This window comes from Palaemon carinicauda, chromosome 35 (genome assembly GCF_036898095.1).
Source record: "Palaemon carinicauda isolate YSFRI2023 chromosome 35, ASM3689809v2, whole genome shotgun sequence".
In the NCBI taxonomy this organism is placed as follows: Eukaryota; Metazoa; Arthropoda; class Malacostraca; order Decapoda; family Palaemonidae; genus Palaemon; species Palaemon carinicauda.
In genome coordinates this window covers 59,890,741-59,899,315 of record NC_090759.1, presented here as the reverse complement: position 1 = coordinate 59,899,315, position 8,575 = coordinate 59,890,741, and the positions used below count along the sequence as shown (strand labels likewise).

At 30.8% G+C, this 8,575-nt stretch overlaps 1 protein-coding gene across 14 annotated transcripts in view; it reads right to left on the bottom strand.

Moving 5' to 3' along the window:
* The window catches only part of LOC137627785 (uncharacterized), a 481,638-nt gene that overhangs the window by 315,766 nt on the left and 157,297 nt on the right, over positions 1 to 8,575 (bottom strand). The window lies entirely within an intron of this gene.

Sequence of the window (8,575 nt, the reverse complement as noted above, 5' to 3'; positions counted from 1 at the left end):
ATTTCCTTTCCTCACAGGACTATTTTTCCAAATTTGACCCCTTGAGCTTATAGCATCCTGCTTTTCCAGCTAGGATTGTATCTTAGCTAATAATAATAATAATAATAATAATAATAATAATAATAATAATAATAATAATAATATGGCAATTAGCTTTAAAATAACCTTAAAAACATGGTTTTTATATTAATATTATCGTACTCTGGGTATCTTCTGGTGCTGCGAATACCCGTCTGATCCAAACAGTTCCAGACAGGGTGAAGAACGACTTCGGCGTGGTCAGTTAGAACCTATTGTTCATCAGCTGAACTCGGCATTGAATTGTTCAACTGATAGTGTTGATTTGACACTAGGGTACTGAATGGAGAAGGGCATGGGGCTAACTCCTCATCCCAAGAATCTCCCTTATATAATAAAGAGCAAGTGTTTGGATATATATATATATATATATATATATATATATATATATATATATATATATATATATATATACAGTATACATACATACATACATACACACACATATATATACATATATATATATATATATATATATATATATATATATATATATATATATATACAGTATACATACATACATACATACACACACATATATATACATACATATATATATATATATATATATATATATATATACCTACATACATATATATATATATATAAATATTTATATAGATATAGATATATATACATATATAAACATACACACACACACACACACACACACATATATATATATATATATATATATATATATATATATATATATATATATATTGTCTTTCCTGTCATGCTGATGACAGGGGGTAAATATATCCAGAGAGGTACTCTCGAAAACCACAATCTCCCACAAATTGTCGAACCAGCTGGTTGTACAGTAGTTAGGAAAGAGGGAGGGGGAGAAGGTTTGAATCCCTATGTATGCATGTGCGTGCATATCTATCTAAATATTAAGCCGTCATTTTTGACGGGAAGCGTACACTAGTAGTAAATAATCGGAAAGCTAATTTATTTTGAAGCTACCCTCCAATAAAAGGAAAATTTACGTTGATCGACATTGAATTAACAACGTACAGTATATCGCCACAAAAAAAAAAGATATATAACACTTACATCAAACTAATGAAGCCACAAAAATGATAGGAGTTATTTAGAGGCATTTTTACATAAAACACGTTGGACATGCTGACACCACACGACGAAGAACTCCATTCACTCATGGTTACAACTTACAACTAAACAAGCGAAGGCAAAATGCAGATACTCATTCAAACACTTCTCTATAGTTGTCAGTTTGGGATTTTTTCCGTCATAACAGTAATTTCACTTTAACGCATTTTTCTGTGTCTGTATGAAAGATTTTCTTACATTGTTATAAAATAATTATTTATTGTTGATAATGAAGGGAATAAGACGATTTGATAGCGAACAACGTATCACTACTGGAAAACTGGTCACTAAAGTGTTTATAACTGAGAGCGTCTGCCTTTATAATAACTAATCTTATACCAATCAAGAATTTTGTGATAAAGCGCTAATATGACTGATAAATGAAACTCGATAAAGAATAAGGTGAAATACTTAGAGAAATTAGGTATGTTGGCCATTCAAGCATAACAGTACTGATTGACATTATCGATGGTGATTACTATAATAATCACCAAATGATCTAATGAAACCAGACAGGAAATCGTCGATTCCTAACTAAATATCATCATCATAATAATTAGAAAAATTAGTTATGTGATGTTAAATCAATTGGACAGCTCAGTAAAAAGATACCCAAGGGAATATTTGAAGATTAAAAGGGAAAACGCAAAGCAGCTTCAGCCGAAGGGACCATGCTAAGAATCTTCAGTATCATCAACAGAGTTCAGTTAACAGTACCACTCCTATGGAAAAGAATTAGCCCCCAATTCTTATCAGTTCCATTGACTTATTCGGATCTGGGATCGATTAAAATTCTGGGTTTCCCCATCCTATTGACTTTGTTTTGAGTAGGAATATAATTTCGGCTTATAGATGGTAAGGATGTTGACAGCTTCGCATTTACAGACTTTCCCTTATAGAAAGTGTAATGCCGTCGGTACACCTAACACAGTAAACTGTAGTCATTAATAAAAGTCTTTATAGTATCCCTTCAGTCATCTACTATCTGCATCTACTTTTTAGTCTTCTATTTCACGCCCTCCCCGGCCCCAGCACTGGGCTATATAGCCAAAATTTTATAAATCAAGTAATTCGATAAAACTTCCCATTAGAAACGGTCTTCTCGTCATTGAATAAAGTGATAATATGGATTTAAGACCTTACACGAGTCTCAGATAAGGATATTTACGAAAGAAGGGGAAAACATGGGACATAATAAAAGAGAAAACTAAACTAAGCAGTGTCCTGTGTCCCGTTTATACGACTGGCCATAAAAAATTACTCTCTCTCTCTCTCTCTCTCTCTCTCTCTCTCTCTCTCTCTCTCTCTCTCTCTCTCTCTCTCTCTCTCTCTCTCTCAAAACATTTAGAACATGTTAGCAAATCTTTAGTAGCAAGAGTCCTTTTTCTAGCCTAGTCTTGAAAAAAAAATTAAAAAACTACATATACATTCATGTTACTTAAAGTAATGGGAAAGAATGGGTGTTCGGCATATTTTAAAGTCGTTGCCCGGAAAATGAGACCTATAAAATAGTAATCTTTTAACATTTTATAGCAACATTCTTTTATACACTGATTGTCATAAAATTAGTCATTCGCAAATGCCTTTTACTACCAGACCCTCATAACGATTCGATAAAGAAATTCCAGGAAACTGGAATTGGTTCAAATCGATCTATTTCTCGAAGTAAAGTATTACAATTCCTAGCTATGCTGATATCAGTTAAGTGCTCAATTTACCAGAGTTGACTATTTTCTGTCTACAGAACATGCTAATAATAGATATATCGTTTTCTCAATATTTTTTTTTAAATCAAGTGATTGTGCGACTCAACTTTTGAAATTGCGTCGATTTCTCATCATTATTTCAACTAAAAAAAATACATTACTTTAAACTGATGACTTTTGTTTGAAATCTAGGCTATTGTCGTGTTTTCAACAATATTTCGAATCAAATAAAATAGCTAAGTCACCTACTATAAGCCCATGTTTAGTTTATATATATGTACTAAAATGGCTGCATTATCATAAATAGAAAAAATACCAAAGGGTACTTTGTACATGCCTGTATTTCCTTACGCTTTTCTCCTGTCATCGGCCCAAGAGCAGCAAGTCATATAATTAAAATACAAGGATGCCTAACATTAAGTTCCCTAACTTCGCCTAACCAATGGAGCTGGATCCTGCCTAACGAAGTGGGTTAGTTCCCCCTCCCCCAAGTGAACACTTGCCTAACCTGATCATGAATTCAGTGGCAGGGATTTAATATTATTGAAAGGAGATTTACCAGCCCAATTTGTCAAGCTCGACTCAAATTCGGGAATAAAAGATATTTATATTAACGCTAAAAAAATAAATAAAATAAAAATTATATTAAATACAGTATATGGGATAAAAATAAATTATGAAGTAAAAATCTATGATAAATATAAATGAAAATCTTATCTATAAAACCTATGTTTCTTTAAAAAAAAAAAAAAGTTAAAATCTTGAAAACAGAAGTTCTGTCCTACAAAAGATCAAAAAAACTTATCTAACCAAAACATTTCTCTCTGTCTTTTAAAAACTTTACAATTGCTAAAAATATGTTTTATAGTTAAAATACAGTCACACTCATTGCACCTGGCTACTGCTTCATAGTGGCAGGAAAACAGTAAATAAACCGAGACCTCTAGATTGTATTCTCTGTTCTCAATATTGTGAACAAAAGAAGATTCCTTACCTTGCAGTGTGTTAATAAACACATCTAGAAAGTTCTCGTGGAATGTATGTGAATTTCGTGAAGATACAAAAGCAGGCAAACACGGTGCAGTACCATGCAGAATTGTGCAATAAACAAACTCTACATATGAAGCCATGCAGTATCAGTAAACAGTAAACACACAAATTCAAAATGATTCAGACAAATACATTTCTACACAAATCTAGAACATAAAAAAAAGTACACAAAAGTGGCATGGAAACTAAAACATATCTAGTCAGTACTGTTTATTTGTGAACAAACAAAATAAAAAGTTAACATTCAAAACAAATATATTACTTTAATAATAAGTACAAACACAAATATCAAGAGTCTTCATAAGAACTAAAAAAATGTCTTTGTACATCAGACTGAGCTGCAAAAACAAAATAAAACAAAGAACATAAAACCTACAAATAAAAAAAAAATCCCTTTTACAACTAAGCATAAAGAACGATTGTAAAGTAGCCTATTCTTTGCACTGGCAAAAAAAAAAAAACACTGACATAAAATTATGGAGAATATGAGATCTTTAAATAAATCAAAATATGTTACTATGAAAAGTGAGTATTATTTGCAATGAGACAAAGCTATTTATATCTAAAATTGGAATTAATATATATTAAACAAGAAATGGAAGTGAAATATTAATAAATATATTATAAAGGTTTACTAGAAAATAGCCAAAGAGCAGAAGGCTAAAAATGGCATATAATCATATCTAAAGCATATACAAATTACCTGTGCAAATAAAAAATATATTTACATATGCCTAAAATACGAAGCATAAAATACAACTTAATTATATTTTACAATTAGCCAATAGAGTATATGTTAAAAACGGGTCAAGGGTTGAGCAAGCCGTATCCTTCAATTAGATATATTTTACATTATCAAAAATGATAACTGAAAAATAATGAATAATGATGATAATAATAAAACTATACCTATGAAAAAATTAAGGTCTAATAATAACAGACAACTAGCATAAAATAATAATAATAATAATAATAATAATAATAATAATAATAATAATAATAATAATAATAATAATAATAATAATAATAATAACAGAACAAACAATAATATCTAAAAAAAATATTATATCTCACCTAAAAAATAAAAATAATTATATCAAGGATGAAAAATAATCAAGTATAATAATAATGGACAAAAATGAGAGAATAATATAAATTTCCTACAATAGTACTTCAGTCTGCCTTAGAGAAGAACCAATTAATCAAACCTAATTCATTCGGATTAAAAGAAATATTAGTTGAATTCATTGAGAAAAACCCCAATTATCTGCCAAATTGAATATAGTACGAAGGTTCTTGTAGGGCATTGGGTTTTTTTGTATTGCAATTGGTTGGGAAGTTTCGAAAGAAACAAGGATCTTTTCATAAATCTAGAAGAAAATCATCACATCTAAAGAATAAAATTAACCTTTGATAAAATACACGCTAGATGAACCAGTTAAATAATCTTCAAAATAAAAATTATATATGAATAAATAATTTTGTTCACAAACAAATATATATCATCATTACATACTCTTAACTATATATCATGTGAATCGGGCCAGGTTCGCATTAGCAATTAAACTGAAGGTTGCCTTTCCAAATTATGAAAAACCAGAATTAAATTCACAGCACAAAATCTACATCTTTATGTTTTCAATTTACTTCGTTCAAGAATTTAAAAATCAAATTAACTAAAATATACGTAAGTAGACTATACTTTGTACTTGACTGACCTAGTTGATTCTCTTTGTAGTTATGTAAATGAGTAAATGAGGCAATTTTCAAGACAACTATAGTAAACCAGTTGACACAAATACAATTTTCCCAATCATGAAAAAGTTACTTGTGCCAATTCCAACTGAAGGGAAGTTTGATTTACTAGTTCTCACTGGAACTGAAAAATGCTCTGTATCATTGCAAAGCTCCAACTTCCTTAATTAAAGCCGGGGTCACGTAAGTTTTAGTAATTTATTCCATCATTTAATAAATATTTGTTTATGAATTTAAGATAATCAAGAGTAAATAAAGAGCAGCTGGCCTCGCTCATACTTGCCGGCTACAGACCTGTAGTCGAGATTTTATGAACGTTCCTTACTCAAAGTCACAGACCAATAATTGGCACTACATTTTCTAGTGTTACCCTTCGGAGTGTATGTATGTGAGCGTATATGAATAAGTGTTTTATAACACAAGTTGCATAAATGCACACAAGGGCTGCTGAATAAGTGCGATTGTTTATATACCTATAATATTTTAATATGGGGTTCCACAGCAAACGATGACTACTTCTTACCAACGAAATGTTAACATTGGAATCTTCTGCGAAAAGACGGATAACCCTTATTCATCCGGTGAATAACCTTTGACTAGTTATCCATTTAATATGTAAAATAAATAGGGCCCAGTGATAAAACAAGAGACATAAATACCGTCTTATCAATCAATCCCAGTTCTACCAAAAATCTACAACTATAATTTCTGACAAACAAATCAAATACTACAACCAAGGTGCCTGTGAAATAAATCCTGCCAAAGTAAGACATGACAACTATTGTACTTTTTACTAATTTTACACTAATTCCCTGAACCCACTACTACCTTTTCTATTTGTGATTTTATACAACTTGTAATTTGTATGTATGTCAAAGTAATCTATAATCGAAAATTACAGGTAAGTCATAGTGATTTGATTTGCTAGTATTTTAAGTTTCGTCATGTGTATTTCGTACTTTCAAGTCTCTGATATATATAAAATTTCTGGTAAGTCTTATAAACGTTCTTATAATGGTTTAAATGGAAAAAAATTTAATAGGTGGAAACAAATATTGGTAAAAAAATGATCGAAAACGTAACATATATACTAAAAAAAATTAACTATGAAAATTAACCATGGTTAAGGAGAATAACAGAAGAATATCCATAACGACAAAGTATGCGAACAATAGCAATGGTGAAAAAGTATGTGGGAGCGAATAATTGTATAAAAGAAAAATCAAATGCAAACAGACCATGGTAGAAAAATAACTAGAAAAAAGTATGGTACATACTCACACGGAAAACATCTAAAATAAGTAACGAGTTACAGTGGAATCTCCAGTTAAGCTTAAGTTAGGCAACACAGGGAAACTACCGTAGCCAATGAGAGATCGCCTGTCCATCTTCCAACGCATGCGTACAACAACAGAAGACGCAATGAAAATGACTGGCTTTCTTGCTGTGCTTTGAAGGAAGAGCTCAACTACTACGTTTTTTATTTTCTTAATTATCACTTTACGAAATCAACAGTAAATCTAGTAAAGTATCCGATTAAGGCCTTCTATACCATGACAAGGCCCTCTCACCTATAAATAGAAGTTTTTTGCTGACATTTAATTCGTAAAAAAAGAAAACGTATTATGCTAGAGGGCTCATAAGTAATGAACAAAGTCCTAGGTCATTGGTTGTACAAACTAGGCAGTCAAGTAACAAATAGTCAATGAAAAAAAAAGCAAAATCGATATTTAAAAGTCTTCATTGCGCAGACATATCTAGACTCAACGTTATACTGCAATATATAATCAAATTATACCATTTTCCTCTATATATATATATATAAAAAAAAAACACGTCTTAAGACATTTAAACAGCTGGGATTTTTGTCACCCTACTAATAAGACTAATAAAGTATTAGAATTAGATGAGATGATGTTCTGTCTTTATGAAAAAAAAATGGAAATAAGCTTTTAACAGGGTATGATGCAAAATAACCCACAAAAATTTTTTTTTGCATATATATTTTATATGGGAATATATTTATTTTCATCAAAACTATCTCATAGACTTTGCCAAATAAGAGTGGGAGAAGAAAATATGACAGACCAAAATCTTTTGCATATTACTGATCATACATAAGAGTGAATTTTAATCATAAACTAAGGCCCACGATTTAATGGAACTGGCACCCAAGCTAGTTTTTTATAAAACACAAAGTAAAAGAAGTCATCATTCCTAGAATCAAAGACACGGTGCCAGAACAACTCAGCTAACAATAGCGAACTCATGAAATCTGTGACGTAACTTACGCTAGAAATTCAGCTACCATTTACACCGGCGGTGGTTGCTACCACGCCAAATGCTACCCGGTCTTTTCACAGCCTGATTCGTTGCATGTTAAATGTTAATTGTACAAACGATACTACGTTACACGTCTTCATTCAAATTAGTAACAGGTGGCGTTTACTTTCAACGTCAAAATTGTTATTGAAGGCATTTACATGTCAGACATAACAGGTATGACGTTATAGATCCCATGATCATAACATAAGATTGCAATCCATCATTTGAAATTGTTGATCAAAGTATATCAATAAATATAATTTCTCTAACTTTAAGAAAATGGTTAGGTATTTTGCATAAAATATATATTCCTATCTATTAATTAAATCAATAAATTTAATGGAATTTACTACTAACCTACTGAGCTTTCATTATATATATTTCTTGATCGGATGGCTGGCTTCAAATGAGTTGACCTTATGCCAGCACGGGCCCTTGCTCTTAAGCAAGCATAGTTAGGAGCCTCCTGAATATCTCCAGACTCTTCATACTAATAGAGATCATTATATTACTGGTTTAACTAACAGAAACAATTGTAGTAAAAG